The sequence below is a fragment of the Psittacula echo genome (assembly GCF_963264785.1).
Source record: "Psittacula echo genome assembly, chromosome: 11".
NCBI lineage: Eukaryota > Metazoa > Chordata > Aves > Psittaciformes > Psittacidae > Psittacula > Psittacula echo.
In genome coordinates this window covers 19,943,671-19,969,267 of record NC_137746.1, presented here as the reverse complement: position 1 = coordinate 19,969,267, position 25,597 = coordinate 19,943,671, and positions in this window count along the sequence as shown.

The following is a 25,597-nucleotide window of genomic DNA, read 5'->3' as shown; positions in this document are numbered from 1 at the left end:
TGCAATGAAATACATGCAAGCAGTGCTATGCATATGAGGAAATGTGCTAAATTTAATAGTAAAATTTGCATTTGTAAATTTGTTCACATGCGTGTACGAGTGACAGCTTTCATTGTGAGACTGACATCTCAAGCATGTGGTTAATTTGACTGCCATTGATTTCAATGGAGCTAATTGCAGTACTAACATTAAGCACAAGAAAATCTTGGCAGTGCCGTGATCTCCATAATTAAGTCCTAGAGTCTGTCACAGAACTTTCACTTCTAACATACGAGGGATAAAAAGTGTCATCCTTCACACTCATAACTCCTCTGTCAACAAACATGAAAAGAAGAAAACAAAGATTTCCATTATTTAAGAATAATATGCATGTAAGTTATACCTGATTGCAAATAGAAGTTTCATTTCCATCAAGTTTGCTTTAGCCCTCGGAGGTTTTCTGATTGCTTGTATAAAAATGCTGATTAATGTTCATCATTTACAAATAAATGCTTTCCCTGTAGTGCCAGTGAGAAAAATGCTCATATTTATTGCTTTCCAGCAAAAGGTTTTGAGCAGGCCTGTCAGCATAACTAAAAATGCTTTACGGTGTTAAGGAAGATTAAGCTGACAGCAAGCCATTTTCTGTTGTCACATGAACAACCTTACATGAGGTTTATTTACTGAGTCGAGTGAAAGTTAATTACATATATCAAAGGAAAAAACTGTTGATTTAATTTGAAGATTTGTTTACCTTTTTTGAACAGCCTGAAAGCTCTTTTCAAGATTAAGTATTTTAATTAAGCGAATTAATGAATTAAAGTGATTCAGGGTCATTTTCTGAGCCAGAGTTGTTATAACTTTAGAATAAATATTATTAAAGCGTGTGATTAAGTGACAATTAATTATCAGTCCCAAAGCTGACTGTATCACATAAATCTTAATAATGTTTGTTAAAGGGGAGCACCACTGAAATAGTACAGGCAGTAGTCATTATTTTAAAATATCAGTTCTCTTGAAAATTGCAAAAAAGGAAAGAGTGATTTTCAAGTTTAATTCAAGCAGAGTTTCAGCTATGCCTGCACAAGCAGGCAGATGGTAATTTATTGATATTCCACAGATTATAATAGAATTTTAAAAAAAGCTCAAAAAAGTTTGCTATAGAAGTTTCTCCTCCAGCAATATGTAAAAAAAGATGCTGGCATTTCACCACAAATATCTAGGAGGGTTTTGTGGTATTGTTCTAATGAAATTAGCTTTTCTGTCTTAGAATGAGAAAACAGAATTATTTCTGGCTCTAATTCCTTGCTCTTCAGACAGGAATTCCCAGATGTACAGACCTATATTGAATTAATTTCAGACTTCTCCTATATCAGAACTTTGCATTCCATTGCTCTTGAGTTTTTTCAGACAGTGCTACTACTAAAAATCCATGTATTCAAGACATACACTAGTGTATGTGCAGAAACAAGCAGTAAAATACAGGTAAAATCAGGCAATGTTTGCACTGTTTGAGACATAAGTCATGCTGCTTCACATTGGCCAGACCACTGATCCTAAAATTCGTCCTTCAGCTTTTTTGAAGCTGAGGAGAGCTATCAGGACTCCCCACCCCAGCCTATAGTGCATTTTGATGGTTGTGACACACTGCTATGAGAAATGTGAATTTTGAATCCCTTCAGGCAGAGCAAGGAACTGCACCAGCACTTCCCTCATCGTGGGTGTCTTTTATATAAAAATAAGAGGAGGTATGCCTCTAGGCTGTTCTTTAACTGTCTTAAAGACAGATCCGTGCTCAGTTGTAGAATGTAAGTGTTTCTCTTCTAAAGAAGGCTCGTATCAACACTTTCTGAATACATAGTGTTGTGGGATAGACAGCTTCAGAACAGAAATATAGGTTTACTTAGTCATTGAGGTACAGGTTAGTTTCATTTTTTTCAAGTCTGTCTGTGGGTGACTCCTTGCTTAGTATTTAAAATGTCCTGAATCTCCTTTTGAGGAGCTGAAGAATGATCCCAGGCACTATCAAAAGAGCAGAGGGAGAGATTTGAATTTCACTCTGGACATCAGATAAAAATCTCTATGCACTTTGATTCTCTCGGTAAATTGATATAATAAAACTTGCCTGTATCTGGGGTGTTGTGAGAGCAAAGACAGTGAAAGATTGTGAGGTGCTCAAGTGTTAAAGTAATGGAGGCTTTAGAGGGACTGCAGATTGATGTATGTTCTGTAACAAATACGTAAAGGAGCCTGGGGATCACTCAGCTCCATTCAATCTCAAGAAGAAAAAAGAAATGAAAGCTGTAATTCGAATCTGTAAATAACAGAATTTCAATAGTCATATTCTTTTGTCCTCTACGACCTCCATATACTAGTACCATTGTTTGTTTATGCAAGGCAGAGTTTTTCTTTTTCCATCAACTTTTACAGAATCTACTTCAGTAAACTTCACAGGCTTTTCACTGAGTTAAGTGTATGTTGAAGAGAGAGAAAAACAGGTCAGCATGGAGTCAGCAACTATTTTACAGACCTCTCAGAAAGGCAGGGGAGAAAAAAGTACAGCAAATCCAGCATAAAATCTCCTGAGATGATGCAAGCCATCTAAAAAATGCATATGTAGCCTAAAATAAGCATGCTTAAAGAATGTTATTAATGGTCATGTGCTGTTTTTCCAAAATGAAAATTTGGTAAATTTGGTCTTGTTCCACTCAGATAGATAGCCAGAAATTCATAGTGCATTATTGCAATTATGAGGGGAAAATACTGGTAGAATTGGCTTACGTACACATTTTACATGCAAACCAACATTTTTTGATGAATCTAGTGCAAATGTTTTTCCACTGACAACACTGCCTGGTTCCCATGACCCCAACCTTCATCTCTGGAAGCTCTGTCTGTGACTTCTTCCACCCTCTCTGTCCTGCTAGACACCTTCCTTCTACCTTCACAAGGTCTCCAACTATCTGAAACAGGAAAGGTTTTTGCTTTGCTCAGCCAGGAGACGGAAAGATCTGTTTCAGTTTAATTTACTATCAAGTGTATGAGTATATTTTTGCACCTCGGTGTAAAGACAATTACAGCTGATCTGTTATGACAACTCTCACCTTTGTCTCCTTCTGTTACAAAAATCAGCCATGTGGTAGTTTACTGTGATATTAATCTCTTGGCCTTTGATTACACTTATTGAAATTCTTTCCTGTTAGTGGAGTTTTGAAAAACGAAAATCCTAATGCCTGTCATAGAATCATAGAACAGTTAGGACTGGAAAGAACCTCACGATCATCCAGTTCCAACACCCCTCCCATGGGCAGGGATGCCTCACCCTAGACCATATTGCCCAAGGTTCTGTCCAATCTGGCTTTGAAAACTGCCAGGGATGGAGCATTTACCACTTCTCTGGGGAATCTGTGCCAGCCCCTCACCACGCTCACAGTAAAGAGCTTCTTCCATATATCTAACCTGAACTTCTCCTATTTAAATTTTAAAAGCTTAAACTGTTTTAATGCTACAAGAAACTGTTTTCATGCTACAAGAGTATAAGACACTGTCGTGGTTTAAGCCCCGGCTGTAAATTAGAACCAGGCAGTCTACTTCCCCCCCACCCCCCAGAGGGATGGGGAGGAGAATTGAAAGAATGGAACTCCCACGGGTTGAGATAAAAACAGTCCAGTAACTAAGGTATAACACAAACCACTACTGCTACCACCAATAATAATAATGATAAGAGAAATAACAAGGGAAGAAAATACGATACCACCCGCCGGAAAAGAGAGCCCGACAGAAAGAGGACGTGCCCTTCCGGGTAGCTCCCAGTTACATCCCCTGGCATGACGTGCTGTGGTATGGAATACCTCTTTGGCTAGTTTGGGTCAGGTGTCCTGTCCCTGCTTCCTCCCGGCCTTTCCTCCTCCCTGGCAGAGCATGAGACTCACAAAGTCCTTGGTCAGTCTAAACATTGGTGTTATCAGCTTTGTTCCCAGGCCAAAAGTCAAAAAGACAGTGCTGCAACAGCTACTAAGAAGGAGAAAAACTGACTGCTGCTGCTGAACCCAGGACAGTATCCACCCCTTATTCCATACCATTCACGTCATGCTCAGATCCCACATTTTCCATATACCCTCACTCTCATCTCAGTGCACTGTTATTTTAGTGCATGGACCAATCCCTATAAAGCTGCTGAGTCCATTCGGTCCATGATGTTGGGCTCCATCTCTTGTAACAGTCTTTCAGGGCAGGAGAGGCTGTGTGCAGTGTTGGATCGTTGCCTGCTGATGCTGATCGTTCCTTTACTGTAGAACTCGTCCGGTTCTATCAAAGTTCATTCTCTGTTGGGGTGATGGTCGGAGGGAAGTCAGGGCCAGTCGCTGGTGCCCTGCAGACTTCTAGTTGATGGGCTATAGCAGGCAACAGCGTACAATTGAGTTCATTGGCTGTTTTCCCCTAAAATCAAATCCCCTTGAGGTACACATCGGACTTCCCCATCTTCCCGCATTACCCACCAAGTATATCCAGGTCCCTGAGCAAAAGCAATCCCACGAGTGGGTTTACCTTTACCTGAAGCAGGAATAACCCAGACTGTCTTCCCCAGCAAATTCTTCATGTGCACCAGAGGAACTTTGTCCCCCTCTACAATATGTAAAAGTTCTGACTGGGCTGGGCCAGCCCTGTTGGCAGATCCTCTGGTGTTGACCAACCAGGTGGCCTTTGGTAAGTGTGTATCCCAATGCTTGAAAGTTCCCCACCCATTGCTCTCAGTGTAGTTTTTAACAGCCCATTGTACCGTTCGATTTTCCCAGAGGCTGGTGCATGGTAGGGGATGTGATATACCCACTCAATGCCATGCTCTTTGGCCCAAGTGTCTATAAGGTTATTCCGGAAATGAGTCCCATTATCTGATTCAATTCTTTCTGGGGTGCCATGTCGCCACAACATCTGTTCCTCAAGGCCCAGGATAGTGTTCCGGGCAGTGGCGTGGGGCACAGCATATGTTTCCAGCCATCCGGTGGTTGCTTCCACCATGGTAAGCACATGGCGCTTGCCTTAGCGGGTTGGTGGGAGTGTGATATAATCAATCTGCCAGGCCTCCCCATATTTATACTTCAGCCATCGTCCTCCACACCAAAGAGGCTTTAACCGTTTGGCTTGTTTAATTGCAGCACATGTTTCACACTCATGAATAACCTGGGCAATAGTGTCCATTGTTAAGTCCACCCCTCGATCACGGGCCCATCTGTATGTTGCATCTCTGCCCTGATGGCCTGAAGTGTCATGGGCCCACCGGGCCAAAAATAATTCACCTTTATGTTGCCAATCTAAGTCCATCTGAGCCACTTCAATCTTAGCAGCTTTATCCACTTGTTGGTTGTTCTGGTGTTCCTCAGTGACCCGACTCTTGGGTACATGGGCGTCTACATGGCGTACCTTCACCACCAGGTTCTGCACCCAGGCAGCGATATCTTGCCACAGTGCAGCAGCCCAGATGGGTTTACCTCTGCGTTGCCAGTTGCTCTGCTTCCATTGCTGCAACCACCCCCACAGGGCATTTGCCACCATCCATGAGTCAGTATAGAGATAAAGTACTGGCCACTTTTCTCGTTCAGCAATGTCCAGGGCCAGCTGGATGGCTTTCACCTCGGCAAACTGACTCGATTCACCCTCCCCTTCAGCAGTTTCTGCAACTTGTCGTTGAGGACTCCATACGGCTGCCTTCCATCTCTGATGCTTTCCCACAATACGGCAGGACCCATCAGTAAACAAGGCATACTGCCTTTCACTTTCTGACAGTTTATTATATGGTGGGGCCTCTTCAGCACGCATCACCTCCTCCTCTGGTGACATTCCAAAATCTTTGCCCTCTGGCCAGTCCATGATGACTTCTAGAATGCCTGGACGACTGGGATTTCCTATTCGAGCTCGTTGTGTAATTAGTGCAGCCCATTTACTCCATGTCGCATCGGTTGCATGATGTGTAGAGGAGACCCTGCCTTTGAACATCCAGCCCAGAACGGGCAACCGGGGTGCCAGGAAAAGCTGTGCTTCAGTGCCAATCACCTCCGAAGCAGCTCGAACCCCTTCATAGGCTGCCAGTATCTCTTTCTCAGTTAGGGTATAGCTGGCCTCAGATCCTTTGTGTCCCCGACTCCAAAAGCCGAGGGGTTGACTTCGAGTCTCCCCTGGAGCTTTCTGCCAGAGGCTCCAGGTAGGACCATTCTCCCCAGCTGCGGTGTACAGTACATTTTTTACATCTGGCCCAGTTTGGACTGGTCCAAGGGCTACTGCATGAACTATCTCACGTTTAATTTGCTCAAAGGCTTGTTGTTGCTCAGGGCCCCATTTAAAATCGCTCTTCTTCTGGGTCACATGATAGAGAGGGCTTACAATCGAACTGTAATTTGGGATGTGCATTCTCCAGAACCCCACAGCACCCAAGAAAGCTTGTGTTTCTTTCTTATTAGTTGGTGGAGACATTGCTGTTATTTTGTTGATCACATCTGTAGGGATCTGGCAACGTCCATCTTGCCATTTTATTCCCAAAAATTGAATCTCCTGTGCAGGTCCCTTGACCTTACTCCGTTTTATGGCAAAACCAGCTTTCAGCAGGATTTGGATTATTTTCCTCCCTTTCTCAAAGACTTCTTCCACTGTATCACCCCACACAATAATGTCATCAATGTACTGCAGGTGTTCTGGAGCTTGCCCCTGTTCCAGTGCATTCTGGATCAGTCCATGGCAAATGATAGGGCTGTGTTTCCACCCCTGGGGCAGTCGGTTCCAAGTGTACTGGACGCCCCTCCAAGTAAAAGCAAACTGTGGCCTGCACTCTGCTGCCAAAGGAATTGAGAAGAATGCATTGGCAATATCAGTCGTGGCATACCACTTGGCTGCCTTTGACTCCAGTTCATACTGAAGGTCTAGCATGTCCGGTACGGCAGCACTCAATGGTGGTGTGACTTCATTCAGGCCACGATAGTCTACTGTTAGTCTCCACTCTCCGTTAGACTTTCGCACTGGCCATATGGGGCTACTAAAGGGTGAGCGGGTCCTGCTGATCACCCCCTGACTCTCCAGACTACGGATCAGCTTATGGATGGGAATCAGGGGGTCTCGGTTGGTGCGATACTGCCGCCGGTGCACTATTGTGGTCGCGATTGGCACTTGTTGTTCTTCGACCTTCAGCAACCCCACAACAGAAGGATCCTCTGAGAGACCAGGCAAGGTGGACAGCTGCTCATTTTCCTCAGTCTCCAAAGCAGCAATACCAAAAGCCCATCGGTACCCTTTTGGGTCTTTGAAGTACCCTCTCCTGAGCTAATCTATGCCGAGGATGCATGGAGCCTCTGGACCAGTCACAATGGGGTGCTTTTGCCATTTCCTTCCAGTCAGGCTGATCTCAGCCTCCAGTACAGTCAACTCTTGGGATCCTCCTGTCACTCCAGAAATATAGATGGGTTCCACCCCTTGACAGCTTGACGGCATCAGGGTACACTGTGCACCGGTATCTACGAGAGCTTTATACTTCTGCGGGACTGATGTGCCAGGCCATCTGACCCACACAGTCCAGTAAATCCGATTGTCCCCTATCTCCACCTGGCTGGAGGCAGGGCCCCTCTAACAGTCACCACAACGTTGGACACCTAAGTCGTGTTGAAAGGGATTATTCTTCGTTATCACAGGAGCTGGAGTAAAATCAGCTCTTCCGCTCCATCTGGGAACCTGCTCACCAGAGACTGAAGCCGCAGCTCTCATGGGATGATTAGTCTTGACCGTTGTTCCTATTTTCAATTCATGCACCCGTTCTTCCAAAGCTGAAGTAGGTTTTCCATCCCACTTCGTCATGTCTTCTCCATGATCCCGCAGGTAAAACCATAGGGTGGCCCATGGTGTATGCCTTCTATATCTTCTGTCTCGAACAATAGGACGTCTTTTGTTAACAGCTGAGACGTGTGTTGGTACACGTGAGGAGCTGGATAAATCAGACAGATCGTCCCTCAATTGTTTGACATCCTGGGACAGTTTTTCCACAGCTGAGATGATGGAAGGAGTGAGATTGTCTTCGAACTCTCGGAGCTTATGAATCATTTCATCCACTGTTAGTGGTATTACGTCATTCCAGGTTACTGTTGCCAATGAATGGGCATATGATGAGGGTGCATTCCGTGTAAGTTTTCGCCACATGGGTCGTGTACATTCGACTTCATCTGGGTCTATGGGTATATCTCCGTTATTCGGTTTGATGTGATAGATCATTTCCACGATGGCTCAGAGACTGGATGCCTTTGTCTAAAGTAGTCCACTTGGCCGAACGACTCGTAACATCGTCCTTGTATGGAAACCTTTCTTTCACAGCTGCCAAGAGCCGCCTCCAAAGACTGAGGGACTTTTTCTCTCTTGCAATTGCTTTGTCAATTCCCCCTTCTCTAGCAAGTGATCCCAGCTGCTTGGCTTCCGTACCTCCTAGTTCGTGACCATCGGCCCCATTGTCCCAGCATCGGAGCAACCAGGTGGTGATGTGCTCCCCTGGTTGACAGGTAAAATCTTTTTGCATATTCCGTAGCTCGGTTGAGGTCCGAGGTCGAGAAGTCACCTCTTCTTCTTCTTCGTCATGTGATGATGACTCCTGATCAGGTGGTGGCCTGGGTGGTGAATACATTGTTTCTTCATCTTGCTTCACCCTTCTTGCCTCTTTTTTGCTTTTTCTCTTGCGTACAGGGGCAATCGATATTGGTACGGATTGGTCCTCTGGTTTAGCTGCAGTCATTATCACTGTGCTTTGAGTAGCAACTGTACTTGTCGCTGGGGGTGGTGTAGCTGCTGTGGTTGGAGCTGGGGTAGCTTCACTGTCTGTTGCAGTTGAAGTTTGAGTAGCGGCTGTACTTGTCGCGGGGGGTGGTGTAGCTGCTGTGCTTGGAGCTGGAGTAGCTGCGCTGTCTGTTGCTTCGCCCTCAGATCCAGGGACATTTTTTCCCTTTTGAAGGTGCTGGATAGTGTTGAACAAGGCCCTGTAAGCATAGACCAAGCCCCAGCATGTTGACATGATTTGTCCCTCTCTGGCATGACCAAGATGACAACACACCTCATTTAAGTGTTTTACTAATTCTTCTGGATTTTGTACTTGTTCGTTGGTGAAATTCCAAAGCAGTGGAGGGGCCCACTGACCTAGATACTTGCCCATACTATCCCACACACCCTGCCACTCATGGCTGTCCAGCCTTGGGGAAAATCTCTCGGTCCCCCTATTTTGTCATTTAACTCCAGACAAGACCCAAACCCGACTCTGCTTAACTCTTGAGATCAGACGTAATGGTTGTGGACAAAACACACTCTGTATGCGTGCCAACATGGTGATCCCCATCACAATCAGCAAACAGGTCTCAACAATATTAAAAGGCCATTCAAAAACTTCAAAACTCTCAAATGATGCTGTAAACGGTCTGGGAGGGGCACTGGGAGGGTAAGAGAATGTCTCCTTCATAGGTTGACCACCCAGGAAGGAGAAAAAAGATGTGTAATTGCTAAGCACTTGTATTATATACTTCCCAAAGTATAAAGGTGGTGACCACACCAGGAACATAAGCCAGATCAGTTTCATGATCAATTTTTCTATTGTATTGTAAGTCATTACCATAAAATACAATGAGACAATAACCTTAGCCCAAGCCCCACACTTGAAAAACACCAACACAGCAAATACCGGCTCTAAGTAACCTACGGCATATTGAGACTGTGAGATCAAAACCAACAACTTTGAGAGCCAATAAATCAGCATTGTGACGAGTGACAATTAATCCAAACCACTGAATGCTTATCACAAATACGATTAGATACACTCCGGTCAGATCTGTCGTTATCTCAACCCTTCGTGCCCCACGTTGGGCGCCAAAAAGAACTGTCATTGTTTAAGCCCCGGCTGTAGATTAGAACCACGCAGTCTACTTCCCCCCACCCCCCAGAGGGATGGGGAGGAGAATCGAAAGAATGTAACTCCCACAGGTTGAGATAAAAACAGTCCAGTAACTAAGGTATAACACAAATCACTGCTGCTGCCACCAATAATAATAATGATAAGAGAAATAACAAGGGAAGAGAATACGATACCGCCTGCCAGAAAAGAGAGCCCGACAGAAAGTGGACGTGCCCTTCCGGGTAGCTCCCAGTTACATCCCCTGGCATGACGTGTTGTGGTATGGAATACCTCTTTGGCTAGTTTGGGTCAGGTGTCCTGTCCCTGCTTCCTCCCGGCTTCTCCTCCTTCCTGGCAGAGCATGAGACTCACAAAGTCCTTAGTCAGGGTAAACATTCTGACCAGCAACTGAAAACATTGGCTTTATCAGTATTATTCCCAGGCCGAAAGTCAAAACCACAGCACTGCACCAGCTACTAAGAAGGAGAAAACTGACTGCTACTGCTGAACCCAGGACAGACACCTTTGCACATTTACATGTTAAAATTGAAAGTGTGGCTACTCCGTTCTTCCCAAGTCCAGTACAATTTATACTTTTTCTATTGTGATTAAAAAAACATGTCCAGTGCCTAAGCACTACCTTTATGCCCAAACTGCTCAGTAGAGAGAGCAATCTGGGAGAGACTGCTCTCTTTGGTGTGTGACTGTTTATATGGTTCCTTCTGTCTACAGTGTACTTTTCTTGTCTTGTTTAATCATAAGTGCTGATGAACTTTGAATATATGGAAGGTAAAACAGACTAAATGAACATTCCAGGAATATCTTTATCTGCTCTTTCCTTTTTCCTGAACTTGATTCCCAAGTAATAGAGAGTAATTCTGTTGTGCACAGTGGTATTTCAACACTCTGACTAGAAAACTCGTATTTTGTAACTGGGGAGGAAGGAAAAGGGGAAAGAATGGGCTAAAGTTCAGAGGTTTCCATGGTAAATACACGTATTAATTATTTTCAAAACACCATATATATCAGGAACACAGGAGTTATGATAGAGGAATATTTTCTACTAATTTTGTTAGTTGTATAGATATTCAAAAGGTGAAAGGTTATGGTGTGGAGCAGAGTGAGAGAAAACTAAGGAATGACCACTTCTGCAAAGACACATTCTCAATTACAGATCAAATGAAAGGGAGCGATATGGTGAAAATAATCAGTAGGAAGAATTTCAGAGGAAGGCAGGTGATATTTTAGCAATAAATAGATTTGTTCCTTGGGCTTCAGAATAGGGGTATGACATAGGATTCTAGAGGAAAAGTGGGAAATCATTTTTAGATTTGCCCTTTTGCGATATACCAAGCTCCCCTTTCAATGTAGATTCATAATGGGAACTTCTCTTAGCTTCTACTATATGAAGATTTACAAAGACAAATGAGACAGGACATTGAAGGATTGAAAAGAAAGCCAAGGTAAGTTACTTCCTTAAATCACATTGGAGGGAAGAATAAGAGGCAAGTGGGTGAAGAAGGGTGCTTCTCCAACTTTTCTATTAAGAAGTATCACAAATTTATTAATCTGCGAAGATAATAGAGGAATCCCATTTTCCTCAGGGATTTTTTTGGTATTCGGTTTAAAATAGTTCTCTGATAATGAATTCCACTTCTACATATGGTTTTGTTCACGAGAAAATGACAGAGTCATGATCTAATTATACAAAGGTTGCTACAAATATTTGTCTATATAAGTGAAGCTGTCTTCCGAACAGGTACATTTTCTGACCAAAATGGGGGGAAGAGATTTGGTGGGAGAGACTGAGAATACCTTTTCTTCATTCAAATGTGAAAATAGTTCAGATAATACAGAAGAGACAATATGAAATCTTCAGAAGAGTTTGGCTACTTCATGTCTTTGTTGCTTATGAAACGTTTTTCCAGTTCCCTAGGTTTTAACTGAAGCAGAATAGATATTTCTGTAAGACTTAGACTTTGTGTACACATCTATGACTGTATTGCTCTCTCTGCTTAGTATATAGAAACTCCGAACATATTTGCAGCATATTATGATAGGAGGGGTCCATCTTCTGCATACTGTGCTGATGTGGACACTCAGTCTTCTAAGTGAGCTGTTTCTGTATCACGATCCTTGTCAGGATTACAGTGTTTCTGAAGTTTTAGTGTCTGAGATACAGAAAAAGTTTATAGACTTGGCCTGAGTGTTGATTGACATACAGTAGCTATACAGTACCAAGATTAGCATGAAATAGCTTCTAGAACTACATGATTTTATCAGTATCTCACATTTAATTTAAAGCAATGCTTTCAGCTCTTATGGTTGCAAAGACAATTTTGACAACATATCAAATACAATTAAATAATGTCTGATAACGTCTTATCAGCTTGCACAGTATCTGCTTGACCAAAGGAGTTCTTTCATCTCAGATTTACCCCCACGACAGTTCCAGCCTCCTCCTGTACTTCCAAGGACTCTCCATACCTCTGCTCTCATCATCTGTTGCTTTTTTGTGCTTCACTTCACTCTGCATCTGCCTTGGTGGATACGGTTTGTAAGTTTTTAGCATAATTCAGGCTAACAGGGTGGCTTTCTCACTACTTATTTCTTGGTACACCAGCACTGTACCTCCCTCTTAAAAAACAGAAAAAAAAGCAAGCAATATAACATTTGCACATCTAGTGATAACCAGACATGCTGACAGCAATGCACTAAAGAATATGTCTAGGCCTAACCTTTTTAATCCAGATCTTTCTTTATGAGTATCATATTCCCTCTCATCACATTTGGAAGTTATAAAAGCTTTGAACAATGTAGTCCATGAAGCTAATTGCAGTCAAATGTCCTTGATTCAGCCTTTCTCCATACTTTCTTAAATCTCCTTGATACTACCCAATGTCCAGCTTCTGTAAGACACATGCAGCCATGAAATGCATGTTTTCCTAATCAACTAGTCTAAGAAAGTTATTTAGCCAAATAATAACTTTTCTTACATTTAAGATTTAAAGTCACACTAAGCTGCCTCATACTAGATTGGCACAGAGTGTAGCTGGAACTTTTGCATGCACTTTAGGAACTAAGCAAATAAAATGTAATAGTCATTTTCTGAGCTCATAGATTCCCCTGTTCATTTTGTGAGGGAAGTTTTAGAATAAATTCCATAAAACCTTTTAGGAAATCTGTACTCATGTGCATACCTCAGTGGAGAAGTTCTGTATCTAACAGCTAGTGAGTTAACATTGTGAGTGTAAACTTCTTCATATATCACTTCCCAGCGTTGCATGCAAGGGACCACTACGCATTTTTCCACAATCAGGAAAGCCTTGATCTCTTTAACTGATATTACCAACCATACTGTCTATTGAGGTTATGTTTTTTGTGATAGGAAATATTTATTAGCAGCTAGACTAACAACTCATTTCATACAGGTTATTGAGCAGCAATTCAGCAAATGTCAGTGCAGTATTATATACATTACCATAGCATGCATAACTTCAGAAAGAAAAGATCCAAACAAAAAACAATATTTAAGTGTTTAAAATTTCTTTTTCTATGTGAGCATGGAAATAAAATATATTTTTCTTTTATTTGTATCCCTTAAAAAGTATATATTTGTCTGCTGAATTTTTAACCAGAGAATTATGTGTGATTTTTTCTTTTAACTGTGCTCAAGTCTCCTGAGATCTGTTAAAACAGCTAAGAAATGTGAGAATCTTCAAGAAAAGCAAAACCAAAACAAAACACAGAAAGACTTTCATTTCTCCCATAAAATAGGGGCTAGAATTTTGCCTTCTCTGCCCTTTTAAATGTCATCACATGCTCATCAAAATAGGATAAATAAAATGTTATTGTGCCTATAGTGAGAGATATTTTCATGTCAAAAACCACAGCTGTCACACCTTCTTTTTAAGCTTATTTTATTAAGCACACTCTTGACTCTCTAAGGTGACATCAAAAGCTTTTTAAATAGAGAATTTAAAATGTGCTGTCATGTAGGATATTTCTCTGTCTGAACACAAATAAAAAATCTTTATAGAGTACCTTGGAAAATCCACATTCCTTCAGAGAGTATGTCCTAAAAGTTGAAATAATGTGCACAAGTTCAAGAATATTTTTACTGTTGCCCTTGTTATTCTAAAACTGGAAGTTTTTGCAAAGATATATCATTGTCAGTTTTAATAGGTTGTCTGCATTTACATGGATGTACAGGTCCCTTCCAACCCAAAACATTCTATGATTCTATTATATATATATATTTATGCATGTCTCAAAAAAGTAAAATGCACTTTGTGGAGGTAGTATAGTGTATGGACATTAAAGTAGTGTATTCTGGTGCTATATAGAGTGTGATGTCATAAATAAGCAGTTTAAAGGACTTTCAATATTGATAGTAGTAGGCACATACAAGGCCAGTTACTAAACCAGCCAGATTCTGGAAGTCCTAGTTTATTGTATGGTTTGTTCTTGTAATATAGGATAAGAAAGATAAGAGATCAACAGTCAGTTCAAAGATCAGCAGTCAGTTCAAAGCAAGTGATTGATTGCTTTCAATTTTTCTGTTTAAAAATAATGAAGTGCTCACTAGTGTGGAGATGTCACATGGTAATACCTCACTACAATGAATTATAAAAAGTAGTAGTTCAATGTAAACTGTAATCACTATGTTCTGCTGTCCTGGGTTCAGCAGCAGCAGTCAGTTTTTCTCCTTCTTAGTAGCTGATGCATTGCTTTGGTTTTGACTTTCGGCCTGGGAATAATACTGATAAAGCCGATGTTTTCAGTTGCTGGTCAGAATGTTTACCCTGACCAAGGACTTTGTGAGTCTCATGCTCTGCCAGGGAGGAGGAGAAGCCGGGAAGAAGCAGGGACAGGACGCCTGACCCAAACTAGCCAAAGAGGTATTCCATACCACAGCATGTCATGCCTGGGGTTGTAACTGGGAGTTACCTGGAAGGGCACGCTCTCTTTTCTGTCGGGCTCATTTCCGGGGTGTGGTATCGTATTCTCTTCCCTTGTTATTTCTCTTACCATTATTATTATTGGTGGTAGCAGCAGTGATTTGTGTTATACCTTAGTTATTGGACTGTTCTTATCTCAACCCGTGGGAGTTACATTCTTTCGATTCTCCTCCCCATCCCTCGGGGGATGGGGGGTGGGGGAGTAAACCATGACTTAAACCACGACATCTGCAAAGAAATTAACACTCATAGCATGATATAAAATAAATCTATCTGTACAGATGGCATTTCTGTAAAGTGCTTGGCAAGGTAAGTTTTTAAATTAATACTATCCTTGTTCAGAAGAATGAGAAGTCACAAATGGTTGAGGCTTTCCTAAGAAAGAGAGCTCCCTTTAGCTGATCTGTCTTTAACAAAAAAAAAAAAAAAAATCCTTACTGTTGTGAAATGTTTTAGACTACTCCCTTCTTTGGAAACTCTTGAGTATTTAAGGTTTTCTTTCTTGGGGACATACTGTAGCAGTACTTTGAATGATCCCAGGAAAGTAACAGCTTTTCAGCTGTTTCAGTTCACCTGATTCCAGGTGTCTATGTAGCAATAGTACAATGACGCAGTATAAGCTAATAGCTTGTAAGAATAGCTCCTAATTTTTAAGAGTCCTCTAATTCATCTGTTGTGAAGTTCACTAGGATTCAGTCATGTTTTCTCTCTTTTTTTGATGACATGTTGTAATTTGTATTCTTGATTTCACTGTATTTTTAGCTTCCCTTTCTCAAGGAGCATCTCCATGATTAGTGCAAGTCCTAATTGACTTGGAAGATTTCTTGAGCATCTCTCCAAATTAAAGAACTGCAGTTTCCACAATTGCCTCTTCCCTGACAGGCTTCACAGGACAACTACCAAAGGAATATTTCTTTATTCTGTGATTTCTTTCTATGTGTTTTATTTATTTTATTTTATTTTATTTATTTTATTTTATTTCATTTTTTATTTGAAGACTTAGGAAGGCTTCAATCTATGCCAGGGGTTTTCTGTTTATTGAAAGAACATATAAGTTTATTCTCACTTATTCTGTCATTATCCATTATCTGCAAACAAGAAGTTGCACTCACCGCTTTCCCTTTAACTAGCACAATTCAATTTTAACGAATATACCACCCACCAAAACTACACATTTCTGAAGAAGTAGGATCATAGAAAAAGCAGATAAATAACCTTTTATCTCACTTCCTTTTCACTGAATCAAGAGAAAATAACAAGGTAACAACATCTAGCAATGTGGACAGGAGGAAAAAATATCTACAGAAATCTCTCTGAAATGAAGCAAAAAAGATTAAACTTTCTATTTATTGTCAAAGATACTTTGGGAAGGTTTGATAGCCATTTTACAACTTGTAAGGTAAAAAGTCATTGATCAATAATTTACAAACAACTTTTACTGTAGGAGTTCTCATTTATGCAGTATTTAACCTTACACTACAGTGAATTCATCCTGATTTTGTGGCAATGAACTTAAATCAAAGATAAAACATCAGTCGCATTTACTGCAGAACTGAAAGTTTCTGTATTAGGAGCAGTGGCTGGACTTGACTAGACCACCTCCAGAAGGGGATCTCTTCTGAAATAAGATGAAAAGTCAGACTGCTTGCTCTTTCATCTGTCAAGGGGGGTAAAATTCTAGTGAACTGCGCAGTAACTGTCTATTCCCTACTGTGTACTAAGATTAAAATATCATTTTGACTGTGATCGTTACCAATCTGAAACTTCAATAGTTGTTCCTTAGAACTGAAGATGCATTCATCTCTCATGCCACACAACATCCGTCTCTTTCTCTGTGCTACTTTCAAAAAGATCACTTACAAAACCTGATGGGAGAACAGTGCATATTGGTTTGGATAAAATTGCATTTTAGATCTCTTGAAATAACGTTTGCCAGAAATTCATGTTTGTGAAGGGAGAAATGTTACAGGCTGTTAATGTAGAAGCATTTTTGCAGCATCTATAATTGCTTAATGTGACACAGGAACAGAAAGAGAAATAGTTAAAGGGATGGAGATAATCCACAAATTATGCTGTTTGGGATTAGTAGATGTAATTAAAAATGATAAACAAAAGATGGAATGTTTTCTCTTTACAAACACAACATTACTGGGCTGGATTTTCTGGTGTCTTGGAACATACTCAGATATTCACCCTGCTGAGGTGAAAAGGGGATTGCTGCTGCTTGGTAACATTATGTCAACTTCATACACTAATTAGTTGGATCAAAAGAAATGTGCAGTGAAGGTTCAAAGCAACAGAGAATCAGCTTCATTTCTTTAAAATGAAGTTTCCCAATAATTCCATTGAACATGGAGCATAAACATTGCCTAGTGTATTAGGCTAAATAAGTAAGTGAATTTTCATGTGTTAGAAATGCCTTTTCAAGTGTTAGAGAGGCATTTACACAATAAAAAATAAGAGACAAAATAGGGTCACTGTTAGGACAGCCAACAAAGGATATCCCACTAATACCTCAGCTGAACTCATCTGATCCTAGCTACTGGTGTTAATCAGCAGTCGTCATAAACTAATGCCATCTCGAGTGTTTGTAATTTCTAGTCACAGGATAACACCAGTTCGTAGCAAGTTGAATGTGGCTTTTTTATATTCATGCTATTTTTTTAAAATGGCACTGAAATGATCTCAGAGGAGCAGATCTGACAGGTCAATCATTGCAGATGGTAAGTGCTTTGTTAATTATACAGAAATTTAGAAACAATTGCAGAATGTCTTGCCTCAGGAGGAATTTCTCTCTTGCTCTGTTTGAGAGTAGATTTCCCCTACTGCCTTGATTTTGGTTTTTTTTTGTGCAGATAAAATCTCTCTGCTGCTTTGTAGGAATAACTCTTTGCTCCTTGTTCAAATATGCAACTATAAATAAGCAGAGGATATTGCAAATAAACAATGCTATTCTTTTTAAATAATGCAACGTGTGTAATCAGGACAGTGCAATTACAATAGTATACAACTCTCAGTGTAAAATTAGTTTTCTAGTAAAATTTAATTTGTTCCATTGTAAATGTTTTTCACCAATTCAGAAGATCCCCTTGAGTTGTTACGATAATCAACCTATTTTTACGAATATATGCAGTTGCACTGTATGTTCCAATACACAAATCAAGGAGGACAGCTACATTATAATAAGCTATGGGAATTAGAAGTCAGAGCAAAATTATATCAATCCTATTTTGTGAGGGAAAAATATGTCCAAATATGCTCTTTCCATTTCTATTTTAATCCCAGTGTTGTCAAATGCTTTTTCCAGTTTGTTTTGAATTTACTTGGAAAAATAGAAACATTTCATTGTGTTATGCTGCTACTGTATTACCCTGTCCCCCTGATGATGATATCTGAGTATTTTCCAGTCATTTATATTGTTTATCCTAGGAGATAAAGAACTATTATTGCCATTTTACAGACAAGTAACTCAACAAAAGAGATCTGCTTTAGATTTCACCAGAAGTTTGATAGAAAACTGGACTTTGAATCTAGCCCTACTCTCTTCCTGTCAGCATTCCCTGTGTCAGAATTCCTCTCCTTTGCTGCTCTCACAAAGTCAGTGTAGTGCTTTAGCAGCTCTTTCTGGTAGCAGTGCTCCAGCCAGTTTATCCAGTTCAGCACAATCAATCCATCATTGTTCTGCTCACTAGTTCACAATAATTTCTATATCATCACTGTTTAAAAAAAACTGTACTGCCCCCTCAGCAGTAAAAGAAAGAAAATAAAAGCCTTGGGAGCATATGGGCATGTGTCACTTACTACACTGGTGGAAAAGCATTGGGAAGTCAGATTTTTCATGTTATCTCACAGTTTTATGTTTACTAATAACTTTCCATGTCTAAAGTTATATAAAGGATGTTGGTTTTTGACAATTAGAAAAATAGTGCTACCAGTGTGCAAACAGGCAATTTTGAGCCAGTTGAATTAGCACTTCTGAAAATGTCTGGGAGCTATAAGTGAAAGAGTTAACATGATTACTTGGTATGGATGGATTGGAGTGCTCAACATGTTCTGTGAAAAGTGAGTTGTCTGAACTTGATTTTAAAATTTGGATTTCATTCTCTTTGTACCATAGTTTGCAAAATTTGGGTGGTTTTCCTTGACAAGCTGTGGTGTTTGTTCTTTTTGGAGGCTGCAAGTTGGTTGATCTAAGCCTCAGCCTGCAGTTACTGGTTGTCAATATTACAGTGTATTCAATGAACAATTAAAAAAAATCCCACACAACAGTAGTACCGTGCAATGATTACAGGGCTAGGCGCTGCAATAAGTTGCTGGTTTGGTTAAGTCATTGCTAATGAAACATGAGAGTTGATTAAACTGGCAAGGAGAGCAGTCCTCTATCAACAGGCTCCATTTTCTTGGTAGGTCTTTGAATTTTTTCATCTCTTTTTCTTAAAATGCAAGTTACAAGTGAAGCAAACAAAAATCCTTTTAGTTATAAATTATGCTAGAAATCATACTTTATGAATAGTGGCATGTTCTAGAAAGATTTTCTGTCTTAAATATATGTACATCATGACACTTCTTCTCCTGCATTCTAATAAAATAAGGAGCAGGAAGAAAGCACAGGAAAAAAAGCACAACAGACCCTCCGTAAGTGCAGTGAAACTAAATTGATATTTACATTTATCCTGTAACCATACTTGTACCTCTTCTTGAATAACAGTAATGGTGATCAAAGCAGAAAAGATCTTTGAGCTGGGTGCTTTCAAACTGCTCACTAATCACTATAATTCAGCAGAAAATAGGAACAAAACTACCCCAACAAACACTGCAAACACTGCACTCTGAGTAAAAGGGACTCTCACCAAATAAAGCTGAAGCAAGTTAAAGATTGCTCTGTTACACAGTATGTCAAAGTTAAATACAGGTCTAAATCCATTCAAAAATTTAGAACAGTTAGTTCCCAACCTAGGAATGAGCACAGACAAGCTGCTTTGTTAAGTGAATAACCCTTCCCAGAGCCTGCTGTGGCATCACCACTATTGATAGCAGTGTCAGTGTTTCTATTGGCCTGATTTAACCTTGACTATGCTAAGTTTGGTACTAAGGTGGTGTTTAATTTAATTAAATGCCACTTGAAAGAAGACTTGTATACCTGCAGCACGTGTACATGGAGGAGCTTCTTGGTTTTCCTCCTCTGCATTTTGGTATTTTTCTGTTTATGCATGGAAATGAAACTGCTTTCAGACATGAAGCTGAATGGTAGCCAGGTGCTTTATAACTGTGTTAGCCTGAAGCTCTCATGAGAAATGTTTTTTCCTGGAAAATAAATTATAACATGGCTAAGTAGCGCCTGACAAAGCTAAACAGGAGCCATGCTGCTCTATTGCAAATTCATCTGCAGTCTCTCGGTAGAAAGACAAGTAAAAGCACTTCATCAAAATCAGTCAGAAAAGCACAGGAATACTCATAGGGGACGACTAAACTCTAAATACCAATCAATTTCGCCAATGTTTTTTGTCAAACTTGCAAGTCCCCTTAAGCGCTGTCATCTAGAACTGCCGGAAGATGCTGCATGATATGTTGCAAGAATGGAGAGGGAGAGCTGTGCTGAAAGCCTCTCTCTGACAGTCATAATTAGTGTATGTGCATATGTGCCAGCATGGTCAGGGTTTATTGAAGTCAGTGGGTGGGGCTTGGCTGACATTGAAGTTTTGGAACCAGTCTTAAGGGCTCAGAACCCTTATGCTCCATCTGAGAATTGGGCTCATATTTTCTTTCTACTGAATTGGCTATTTTTCAGTGACCTGAGCATGTCTCACCTGCCAGCAGGCATTTCTGTTGCATACATTGTGAGTGCAGACAGCAGCCTCTAGACTTTGTCCTTGAATTCAAAGTCACTGAAATACATAATATTGAGGGATTTTAATCAAGACATTTTTACTGATCCTTCTTCCTACACAAAGAGATGCCAAAATTGTTTTACAGCCAATGGGACATCAAATGCTATGAGAGTGTTGATTTCCGACTCACCTCTGCCTTCGTCCTGCCATTCTTCTCAGTCAAACAGAAGTAGTTCTGAGAGAAGGAAAACATGGAATATAACCGCCTTGCCCATTTCCTTCAGCTGTGGTGATGCCCTCATTGGGATATTTGCATTTTCTAAGTCAGAACTGTATTTTAAACTTTTGCTTAAACAATGTCAGGTGCTGTGAACACAACATAATGGACAGAGATCAAAATAGCTTCTCTAATGCACCCCCACCCCACACACTGTGTATCTGTATCAGCTTGAATCGCTGTTTTGCCTTGAATAAAAGCAAAAAGAACTCATTAAATGGGCTATGAAGCAGAGCACTTAACTCTGAGTGGTTTGTTGGGTTCTTTTTAAAAATAATCCAGCTCCTTCTGGATTGTCTTTTTTGTCCCACTTATTTTTCTGTCCTCCTACCCCTGCCCCTGCCCCATATATTATTGATAGCTTCCTTTATTCTCATGCCTTTTCCTGTGTGTGCATTTCATTCCTTTACCTCAGGTTTTTGCATTCTTAACCAATCTCTGTCATGTTATTTCCCACCTCACTACCTAGATATTTCCTTATTGCTTCATTTTATGGTTTCATTTTAGTTCCCATTCAAAAGAAGACACCCATCCCCACCCAACCCCATTATCTGGAACTGGGTATCAACCTGAGCTCCACGTTTGTCTTTTGGGACAAATCTGGACTACAGATTTCTTTAAAAAAAATCTGATTTTGCTATTGGATATCATTTGCTCAGAAATGCAACACCAATTCAACAGTAGTTTCCAGCTATTCTCTGCTGAATTCAGAGTCTTCAATCTCAACAGTATGCTGTTCTTTGACTATCTTGTAGAGCATATTTTGTAGGAAGGGGCTTGTGATTTCTGTGTTACCTGAATCATGAAAACGTGAGGAAAGCAGGAAAGAGGGAGGTTGTCTTCAGTGCTGAAATACTCCCCTGCAGTGCTCTGTAGTCCACAGTTCCTGCATGTGCTTTTAAATATTGGGCATGTGGAGAGAGCAATTGTATTTACTTACGTACATGTTTTGGTAAAAAAAGCAATACAAAAGCAGTCTCTACAAAATACCAGTGCTTCTGTTTTGCTGGACTTACAAAAGTGAAAGCGTTTGGATTGATGTTCTGCTGTTTTATAATCAACAATGGATCAAAATTCTCCACTGTTTTATATAAAAATTCTGTTGATCTCTATTACAGTTGTCTATAAAATTACAGGAAAATATACCCATATTTTCTGTCACTTCTAAATGATAAACCCAATACTTAATCTCATTTTGGAAACAAAGCCTTAGTAAATGGAATAGAAGGTTTGGTGATAAGCTCTAATGACTTTATTCCTTTGAATCCTACTTCAGGGTAATGAGTCACCTGATGCTGGATTCTCAGCAGTAAAGAAGTAGAAGGAAACAAATCAGTAGTCTTCTTGCAGAACAGTGGTCTAATCACATCTGATGCCAATTAGTATCCTTGCTGATAGTCCTTATCAGGACATAGATGAAGCCTGAATTACATGTCTCCACAGTGCAGTGCTCATTTTGCTGGACAAAATTGAACTGGTAATATAGCCAAAGACAAAAAAGCATCTTCAAAAGCATCAGCTGAAAACCTCTTCCTGAAACAGTCCTGACTGTTTTTTTCTGTCCCCCTATTTCCAGCTGAACTACATTTAACACAAATTCAGCTTCATTTATTGTCAGCAGTGAGTAAATTTCAGAGATGTGAAGTGTGAATCCATGTCACTCAAAACTGAACAATAATCTTTACATCAAATATGCTTTCTAGGGTTAGTCAGTCCAAAAGACTAGCAAGGAAGAAAGCCTTGTAACTCATAGAATATTTCTACCTTCCTTTTGCTGGTTCTATAAGCTATCAGAAGTATTCTTACAGAAAAGACCCTTCATTTTCAAAATGTAATTGGCAAAAATGTGTATTAAATTCCTATAAATCTCACAAATATAACAGGACTTACAATAAAGTGGGATAAGGGAGAATAAGTTACTCTTAAGTATGTTTTCGTCATCTAAAAATGTTGATGTGCGTTTTCAGTTTCCTGGAATTCACAAGGCAAAAACTGCTATGCTGACAAATATCTACTGGACCTTTTTCAAGTGTAGCAAACTTAAAACCCAAGAACTTCTTGTTCTGTTTTAGATTCTCAGGTCTTAAAGCATATCTATGCACTGAGATAGTGTCAAGAGACACATACTGCTTAATTACAGAGAAGCGTTTTAACAAAAAAATACATTTCCTGTCCCTTCTTCAGCTCTTAATTGTTCCTGCCAATTCTCAACTACCATCTTTCATAAACTCCCATTTTTCTGTTCAGTTGAAATATGAGTGTAATACCAATTCCAGAATATCATAATAGATTCTGTTTCCCCTTTGTACTGAGTTTTCATGCAAATAACTGTAGAAGCATGTAAATCTTGCTCAAGGTTGCCAGTAGCTTTGTCAGTCTTCAGAGTCAAGAAGAAAAGCTCGTCTGCTAGAAGGACTCATGGCAACCTCACCTTTGATCATTTGGACAATTCTCCAATTACGTATGCACCCTCCAGTTCCAGGGCAGTTTTAGATCTGATAATTTTTACAGGGAAATTTTGAAACTCAGATCGTTCTGTTCCTAGCCCAGGCACTGTAAAACGTGGGAGAAGGCCAATTTTCTCTTTGTCTCAGTTTCCTCTTAATGATGATATTTCCTTAGGGTTTCTTTTTGCTTAATTTTTTCAAACAATGAGCCAGAAACAAATGCTGGTAAGCAGCAAGCTTAAAATTCAGGATAACTTTCTGTAGAAATAGAAATCATGAAGTTCATATCAGTTCACTTGTCCTTACTAGAAGCATTTTTCCCCATTTCTTGTTACTTGACATCAACTCCATAATTTCCTGACTATATAGATTGACTTGGGAGTAAGTGTTTCATCTGTATGTTTGCTCCCTAGAAGATGGACGCATGCACAAGTGCAGCTGCTTTGAAACCAGAGATCTGTTGGCCTGTCATAGGTGATCCAAGATAACTAAAAATAAATGAACAACACATGGAAAACACAAACCAGGTGTGTGTGGGACATGACTTTGAAATGTAACCAATCAGAACTGACGGAAGTTTGTTCCTGCTTCCTGACTGCAGTCTTTGGGGAAATAAGTCACATCTAGTCTTTCAATTAGTAGGACAAACTGTGCAGATAACACACCAAACAAATACAGCCACATCTCAGAAGAGGTCAGTAGAGTAAAAGAAATCAGCACGTCAATGGTCTAGCAAAAACGTAAGGAATTTTCTTCAAGGTGGGATAATACCAAATTAGAGAGCTCTTTCTGTAATCACTACGATGACTTTGCGAAGGAAGCGGCACTGTCCTGACTGGAAGCTGAATTTCTCCACCCTTTCATGAAGCGCACCATGACTGCAATTGATCAAAAAAATGTAGCTTTAAGCTTTTTCACACCTGAAGTGCACAGACTCATGTCTGTGTATACGGCCAGTTCACTCAGCAGCCTTTGGCAGTAATGGGCTGCAGCAGTAAAGTGGTCAGGTGCGCAGAATGATCTGTATATTTGCCTGCTACGAAGCATGCCCACACTTTGCTGGTTATAAGGACAAATTCTGGTTGTTACCAAGACAGATTTGAAGTCAAACTGATGCATAGAAATGAAATTACTGATATCTTATTTTTCCGAGCATAGTAGTGTGAACATTTGCTATAAATTGTATTTGTTACAAACCCAGAGTCTTTTGGCAGTGGTTCTGAGTTTGGATGGACTGGTTAGGCAACTTGTTGAAAAAATGATTTTCAGCCTGCATTTTTTCAAACTGTTTTAATTAGTCACTATTTTTGGATGATTAATAAGTTGCATAGTTATAGTATTTCTGTTTTCTGATTGAATTTATTTCTTCAGGGGCATGAGCAACTCATTCCATCCATATTGTTGGATTTCAATGTAGTCTTTAATACTGATATTATCTTGCTTTCTAGACAGAACTGTAGATTTCTACTTGCAAAGGTACCATGTTGTATTTAATAATTCAGCCAAATTATTCCCTACATGTATTGTTGAAAATTTAGTTACTAATCAATGCTAACTTGGATAAAATGCATATTTTGGAACAAATATACATGTGCATATGTGCACACACACCCCCATCCCTAGATACAGAATCTGATTAGTAAATCAAGCTGCTAACACATTATTATTATCAAAAAAACAGTGTTTCCGTATATTTAGGTAACAGCAAGTCAGTCATAAAACCTTTCTTTCGTTTTTATCTTCTGTGAAGTCTGCAGTGAAATAAAAATGATCAGATGAATCTATAGAAGGTGGTGATATAGATCCTAGTACTATAGCTTCAAAATTTCAGGTAAGCTGAAGACATCAAAAGAAAAAGAATATTCAGAATATGCTGCAGCAAATGTGTGCATTAAGCAAAGGCTCCTGGAATACAGTCTTCTAAAAAAGAAGCAAAATAAATTTATATTCTTCTATGCAGTATTTTTCTACCTGTCACTAGTGTCATTCTATTTGTGTGATTTTTCAGACTGCAGCAAATGAATCTGCCTGCCAGATCTTACTTGAAACAACAGAAGTAATGCTTTCCCTGCTACTGGCTCATCTGATCTTTGCAGAGGTCACTGCCTGAATATCATGAAGGCAAAATGGGGCATGTTTTTATCTCTCAGATTCTGAGACTCGTAGTCCAGTGGAGTTTAGGGTCTGTTCTCTAAATTACACAT